Consider the following 7,379-nt stretch of genomic DNA (forward strand, 5'->3'; position numbering starts at 1 on the left):
ATGCCCGGGGAAGGTAGCCCAGGCCCGGGGGAGGCCACCCCCGGGTCCGGGGAACTGCGCCCCCCGCTGGTCGCCCGGGGAATTGCGTCCAAAAGGTGAAAAAAATACTTTGAAAATACTTTGAAATTCCTTACCCACTCGAGCCCGGGATTCATGCCCAGGGCTGTGGAAGTGTCCCTGGGCACGTTCCGAGCGTCTTCCCCCCGGGAAAAAAAACTTCCATATTTCCACCCCACGATGCCCGGGGAAGGTAGCCCAGGCCCGGGGGAGGCCACCCCCGGGTCCGGGGAACTGCGCCCCCCGCTGGTCGCCCGGGGAATTGCGTCCAAAAGGTGAAAAAAATACTTTGAAAATACTTTGAAATTCCTTACCCACTCGAGCCCGGGATTCATGCCCAGGGCTGTGGAAGTGTCCCTGGGCACGTCCGAGCGTCTTCCCCCCCCGGGAAAAACAAGTTCCAGATTTTCACCCCACGCTGCCCGGGGGAGGTAGCCCGGGCCTGGGGGAGGTCACCCCCGGGTCCGGGGGACTGCGCCCCGTGCTGGACACCCGGAGAAATGCATCCAAAAGGAGAAAAAAACACTGAAAACAGTTTGAAATCGTTCGCCCACTCTTCCCCGGGATTCATGCCCGGGTCTGTGGAAGTGTCCCTGGGCACGTCCGAGCGTCTTCCCCCCGGAAAAAAAAAAGTTCCATATTTCCACCCCACGATGCCTGGGGAAGGTAGCCCGGGCCCGCGGGAGGTCACCCACGGGTCCGGGGCAATGCGCCCCCCGCAGGACAACCGGGGAAATGCATGCAAAAGGTGAAAAAAACACTTTGAAAATAGTTTCAATCGTTCTCCCACTCTTCCCCGGGATTCATGCCCGGGGCTGTGGAAGTGTCCCTGGGCACGTCCGAGCGTCTTCCCCCCGGGAAAAAAAACTTCCATATTTCCACCCCACGATGCCCGGGGAAGGTAGCCCAGGCCCGGGGGAGGCCACCCCCGGGTCCGGGGAACTGCGCCCCCCGCTGGTCGCCCGGGGAATTGCGTCCAAAAGGTGAAAAAAATACTTTGAAAATACTTTGAAATTCCTTACCCACTCGAGCCCGGGATTCATGCCCAGGGCTGTGGAAGTGTCCCTGGGCACGTCCGAGCGTCTTCCCCCCCCGGGAAAAACAAGTTCCAGATTTTCACCCCACGCTGCCCGGGGGAGGTAGCCCGGGCCTGGGGGAGGTCACCCCCGGGTCCGGGGGACTGCGCCCCGTGCTGGACACCCGGAGAAATGCATCCAAAAGGAGAAAAAAACACTGAAAACAGTTTGAAATGGTTCACCCACTCTTCCCCGGGATTCATGCCCAGGGCTGTGGAAGTGTCCCTGGGCACGTCCGAGCGTCTTCCCCCCGGAAAAAAAAAAGTTCCATATTTCCACCCCACGATGCCCGGGGAAGGTAGCCCGGGCCCGGGGGAGTCCATCCCCGGGTCCGGGGAACTGCGCCCCCCGCTGGTCGCCCGGGGAATTGCGTCCAAAAGGTGCAAAAAATACTTTGAAAATAGTTTGAAATCGTTCGCCCACTCTTCCCCGGGATTCATGCCCGGGTCTGTGGAAGTGTCCCTGGGCACGTCCGAGCGTCTTCCCCCCCTGAAAAAAAAAGTTCCATATTTCCACCCCACGATGCCTGGGGAAGGTAGCCCGGGCCCGCGGGAGGTCACCCACGGGTCCGGGGCAATGCGCCCCCCGCAGGACAACCGGGGAAATGCATGCAAAAGGTGAAAAAAACACTTTGAAAATAGTTTCAATCGTTCTCCCACTCTTCCCCGGGATTCATGCCCGGGGCTGTGGAAGTGTCCCTGGGCACGTCCGAGCGTCTTCCCCCCGGGAAAAAAAACTTCCATATTTCCACCCCACGATGCCCGGGGAAGGTAGCCCAGGCCCGGGGGAGGCCACCCCCGGGTCCGGGGAACTGCGCCCCCCGCTGGTCGCCCGGGGAATTGCGTCCAAAAGGTGAAAAAAATACTTTGAAAATACTTTGAAATTCCTTACCCACTCGAGCCCGGGATTCATGCCCAGGGCTGTGGAAGTGTCCCTGGGCACGTCCGAGCGTCTTCCCCCCCCGGGAAAAACAAGTTCCAGATTTTCACCCCACGCTGCCCGGGGGAGGTAGCCCGGGCCTGGGGGAGGTCACCCCCGGGTCCGGGGGACTGCGCCCCGTGCTGGACACCCGGAGAAATGCATCCAAAAGGAGAAAAAAACACTGAAAACAGTTTGAAATGGTTCACCCACTCTTCCCCGGGATTCATGCCCAGGGCTGTGGAAGTGTCCCTGGGCACGTCCGAGCGTCTTCCCCCCGGAAAAAAAAAAGTTCCATATTTCCACCCCACGATGCCCGGGGAAGGTAGCCCGGGCCCGGGGGAGTCCATCCCCGGGTCCGGGGAACTGCGCCCCCCGCTGGTCGCCCGGGGAATTGCGTCCAAAAGGTGCAAAAAATACTTTGACAATACTTTGAAATTCCTCACCCACTCGAGCCCGGGATTCATGCCCAGGGCTGTGGAAGTGTCCCTGGGCACGTCCGAGCGTCTTCCCCCCCCGGGAAAAACAAGTTCCAGATTTTCACCCCACGCTGCCCGGGGGAGGTAGCCCGGGCCTGGGGGAGGTCACCCCCGGGTCCGGGGGACTGCGCCCCGTGCTGGACACCCGGAGAAATGCATCCAAAAGGTGAAAAAAACACTGAAAACAGTTTGAAATGGTTCACCCACTCTTCCCCGGGAATCATGCCCAGGGCTGTGGAAGTGTCCCTGGGCACGTCCGAGCGTCTTCCCCCCGGAAAAAAAAAACTTCCATATTTCCACCCCACGATGCCCGGGGAAGGTAGCCCGGGCCCGGGGGAGGCCACTCCCGGGTCCGGGGACATGTGCCCCCCGCTGGCCGACCCGAGAATTGCACAGAAAGGGTGAAAAAAGCACTTAGAAAATATCTTGAAACCGTTCACCCACTCTTCCCCGGGATTCATGCCCAGGGCTGTGGAAGTGTCCCTGGGCAGGCTGAAGCTTCTGCCCCCCGGAAAAAAAAAACTTCCATATTTCCACCCCCCGCTACCCAGGGAAGGTAGCCCAGGCCCGGGGAAGGTCACCCCCGGGTCCGGGGCACTGCGCCCCCCGCAGGACACCCGGAGAATTGCATCCAAAAGGTGAAAAAAGCACTTAGAAAATACTTCAAAATTCCTCACCCACTCAAGCCCGGGATTCATGCCCAGGGCTGTGGAAGTGTCCCCGGGCAAGCCGAAGCTTCTGCCCCCCTGAAAAAAAAAACTTCCATATTTCCACCCCACGCTACCCAGGGAAGGTAGCCCGGGCCTGGGGGAGGTCACCCCTGGGTCCGGGGCACCGCTGGCCACCCGGAGAAATGGAGTCAAGCCGTGAGAAAAAAAGCACTTTGAATTGAGAAATGGAGTCAAGCCGTAAAAATGCACTTTGAAAATACTTTGATTCCTCTCACCCACTCTTCCCCAGGATTCATGCCCAGGGCTGTGGAAGTGTCCCCGGGCATGAAGAAGCGTCTTTTCCCCCTGAAAAAAAAAACTTCCATATTTCCACCCCACGCTACCCAGGGAAGGTAGCCCGGGCCAGGGGGACGTCGTCCCGGGGTCCGGGGACATGTGCCCCCCGCTGGCCGACCCGAGAATTGCACAGAAAGGGTGAAAAAAGCACTTTGAAAATACTTTGATTCCTCACCCACTCTTCCCCGGGATTCATGCCCGGGCCTATGGAAGTGTCCCCGGGCATGAAGAAGCGTCTTTTCCCCCTGAAAAAAAAAACTTCCATATTTCCACCCCACGCTGCCCGGGGGAGGTAGCCCAGGCCCGGGGGAGGTCACCCCCGGGTCCGGGGCACTGCGTCCCCCGCAGGACAACCGGGGAATTGCGTCCAAAAGGTGAAAAAAATACTTTGAAAATAGTTTGAAATCGTTCGCCCACTCTTCCCCGGGATTCATGCCCAGGGCTGTGGAAGTGTCCCTGGGCACGTCCGAGCGTCTTCCCCCCCCGGGAAAAACAAGTTCCAGATTTTCACCCCACGCTGCCCGGGGGAGGTAGCCCGGGCCTGGTTGAGGTCACCCCCGGGTCCGGGGGACTGCGCCCCGTGCTGGACACCCGGAGAAATGCATCCAAAAGGTGAAAAAAAACACTGAAAACAGTTTGAAACTGTTCACCCACTCTTCCCCGGGATTCATGCCCAGGGCTGTGGAAGTGTCCCCGGGCAAGATGAAGCTTATGCCCCCCTGAAAAAAAAAACTTCCATATTTCCACCCCCCGCTACCCAGGGAAGGTAGCCCGGGCCCGGGGGAGGTCACCCCCGGGTCCGGGGCACTGCGCCCCCCGCAGGACACCCGGAGAATTGCATCCAAAAGGTGAAAAAAGCACTTAGAAAATATCTTGAAATCGTTCACCCACTCTTCCCCGGGATTCATGCCCAGGGCTGTGGAAGTGTCCCTGGGCAGGCTGAAGCTTCTGCCCCCCCGGGAAAAAAAAACTTCCATATTTCCACCCCACGCTACCCAGGGAAGGTAGCCCAGGCCCGGGGGAGGTCACCCCCGGGTCCGGGGCACTGCGCCACCCGCAGGACACCCGGGGAATTGCATCCAAAAGGTGAAAAAAGCACTTAGAAAATATCTTGAAATCGTTCACCCACTCTTCCCCGGGATTCATGCCCAGGGCTGTGGAAGTGTCCCTGGGCACGTTCGAGCGTCCTCCCCCCTGAAAAAAAAACTTCCATATTTCCACCCCCCGCTACCCAGGGAAGGTAGCCCAGGCCCGGGGGAGGTCACCCCCGGGTCCGGGGCACTGCGCCACCCGCAGGACACCCGGGGAATTGCATCCAAAAGGTGAAAAAAGCACTTAGAAAATATCTTGAAATCGTTCACCCACTCTTCCCCGGGATTCATGCCCAGGGCTGTGGAAGTGTCCCTGGGCACGTTCGAGCGTCCTCCCCCCTGAAAAAAAAACTTCCATATTTCCACCCCCCGCTACCCAGGGAAGGTAGCCCAGGCCCGGGGGAGGTCATCCCCGGGTCTGGGGACCGGCGTCCCCCGCAGGACAACCGGGGAATTGCGTCCAAAAGGTGAAAAAAATACTTTGAAAATACTTTGAAATTCCTCACCCACTCGATCCCGGGATTCATGCCCTGGCCTATGGAAGTGTCCCCGGGCATGACAAAGCGTCTTCCCCCCCTGAAATAAAAACTTCCACAAAACCACCCCGCGCTGGCCAGGGAAGGTAGCCCGGGCCAGGGGGACGTCGTCCAGGGGTCCGGGGACATGTGCCCCCCGCTGGCCGACCTGAGAATTGCACAGAAAGGGTGAAAAAAGCACTTTGAATATACTTTGATTCCTCACCCACTCTTCCCCGGGATTCATGCCCGGGCCTATGGAAGTGTCCCCGGGCATGAAGAAGCGTCTTCCCCCCTGAAAAAAAAAGTTCCATATTTCCACCCCACGCTACCCAGGGAAGGTAGCCCGGGCCCGGGGGAGGTCACCCCCGGGTCCGGGGAACTGCGCCACCCGCAGGACACCCGGGGAAATGCGTCCAAAAGGTGATAAAAATACTTTGAAAATAGTTTGAAATCGTTCACCCACTCTTCCCCGGGATTCATGCCCAGGGCTGTGGAAGTGTCCCCGGGCAAGCTGAAGCTTCTTCCCCCCTGAAAAAAAAAAGTTCCATATTTCCTCCCCACGATGCCCGGGGAAGGTAGCCCAGGCCCGGGGGAGGTCACCCCCGGGTCCGGGGCACTGCGCCCCCCGCTGGTCGCCCGGGGAAATGCATCCAAACTGTGAAAAAATACTTTGAAAATAGTTTGAAACAGCTCGCCCACTCTTCCCCGGGATTCATGCCCAGGGCTGTGGAAGTGTCCCTGGGCACGTCCGAGCGTCTTCCCCCCGGGAAAAACAAGTTCCAGATTTTCACCCCCACGCTGCCCGGGGGAGGTAGCCCGGGCCTGGGTGAGGTCACCCCCGGGTCCGGGGGACTGCGCCCCGTGCTGGACACCCGGAGAAATGCATCTAATCGGTGAAAAAAACACTGAAAACAGTTTGAAATTGTTCACCCACTCTTCCCCGGGATTCATGCCCAGGGCTGTGGAAGTGTCCCCGGGCAAGCTGAAGCGTCTTCCCCCCTGAAAAATAAACTTCCACAAAACCACCCCGCGCTGCCCGGGGAAGGTAGCCCGGGCCAGGGGGACGTCGTCCCGGGGTCCGGGGACATGTGCCCCCCGCTGGCCGACCCGAGAATTGCACAGAAAGGGTGAAAAAAGCACTTTGAAAATACATGGAAGTATCTCACCCACTCTTCCCCGGGATTCATGCCCGGGCCTATGGAAGTGTCCCTGGGCATGACAAAGCGTCTTCCCCCCTGAAAAAAAAAACTTCCACAAAACCACCCCGCGCTGCCCGGGGAAGGTAGCCCGGGCCAGGGGGACGTCGTCCCGGGGTCCGGGGACATGCGCCCCCCGCTGGCCGTCCCGGGAATTGCACAGAAAGGGTGAAAAAAGCACTTTGAAAATACATGGAAGTATCTCACCCACTCGAGCCCGGGATTCATGCCCGGGCCTATGGAAGTGTCCCTGGGCATGACAAAGCGTCTTCCCCCCTGAAAAAAAAACTTCCACAAAACCACCCCGCGCTGCCCGGGGAAGGTAGCCCGGGCCAGGGGGACGTCGTCCCGGGGTCCGGGGACATGCGCCCCCCGCTGGCCGTCCCGGGAATTGCACAGAAAGGGTGAAAAAAGCACTTTGAAAATACATGGAAGTATCTCACCCACTCGAGCCCGGGATTCATGCCCGGGCCTATGGAAGTGTCCCTGGGCATGACAAAGCGTCTCCCCCCCTGAAATAAAAACTTCCACAAAACCACCCCGCGCTGCCCGGGGAAGGTAGCCCGGGCCAGGGGGACGTCGTCCCGGGGTCCGGGGACATGCGCCCCCCGCTGGCCGTCCCGGGAATTGCACAGAAAGGGTGAAAAAAGCACTTTGAAAATACATGGAAGTATCTCACCCACTCGAGCCCGGGATTCATGCCCGGGCCTATGGAAGTGTCCCCGGGCAGGCTGAACCACCTCCCCCCGCTGAAAAAATAACCCCCACTCCAACCCCAAAAAACCCTCACCCCAAAAATAACACAAACACACACACACACTTGCAGAAATTTAAAAAACTCCCCCCAAATCTCACAGAAAAAGAACAAACCCTCACCCCAAAAATAGCACACGCACGCACACACACACACACACACACACACAGAAAATGCAAAAACTCCCCCCTGCTGCAAAAATGTCACAAAAAAAAACAAAAACTCTCGCCCCAAAAAATAACACACACACACACAGCCAGAAAATACAAAAACTCCCCCCTGC

The sequence above is a fragment of the Crinia signifera genome, unplaced genomic scaffold (assembly GCF_055691185.1).
Source record: "Crinia signifera unplaced genomic scaffold, ASM5569118v1 HAP2_SCAFFOLD_240, whole genome shotgun sequence".
Lineage (NCBI taxonomy): Eukaryota > Metazoa > Chordata > Amphibia > Anura > Myobatrachidae > Crinia > Crinia signifera.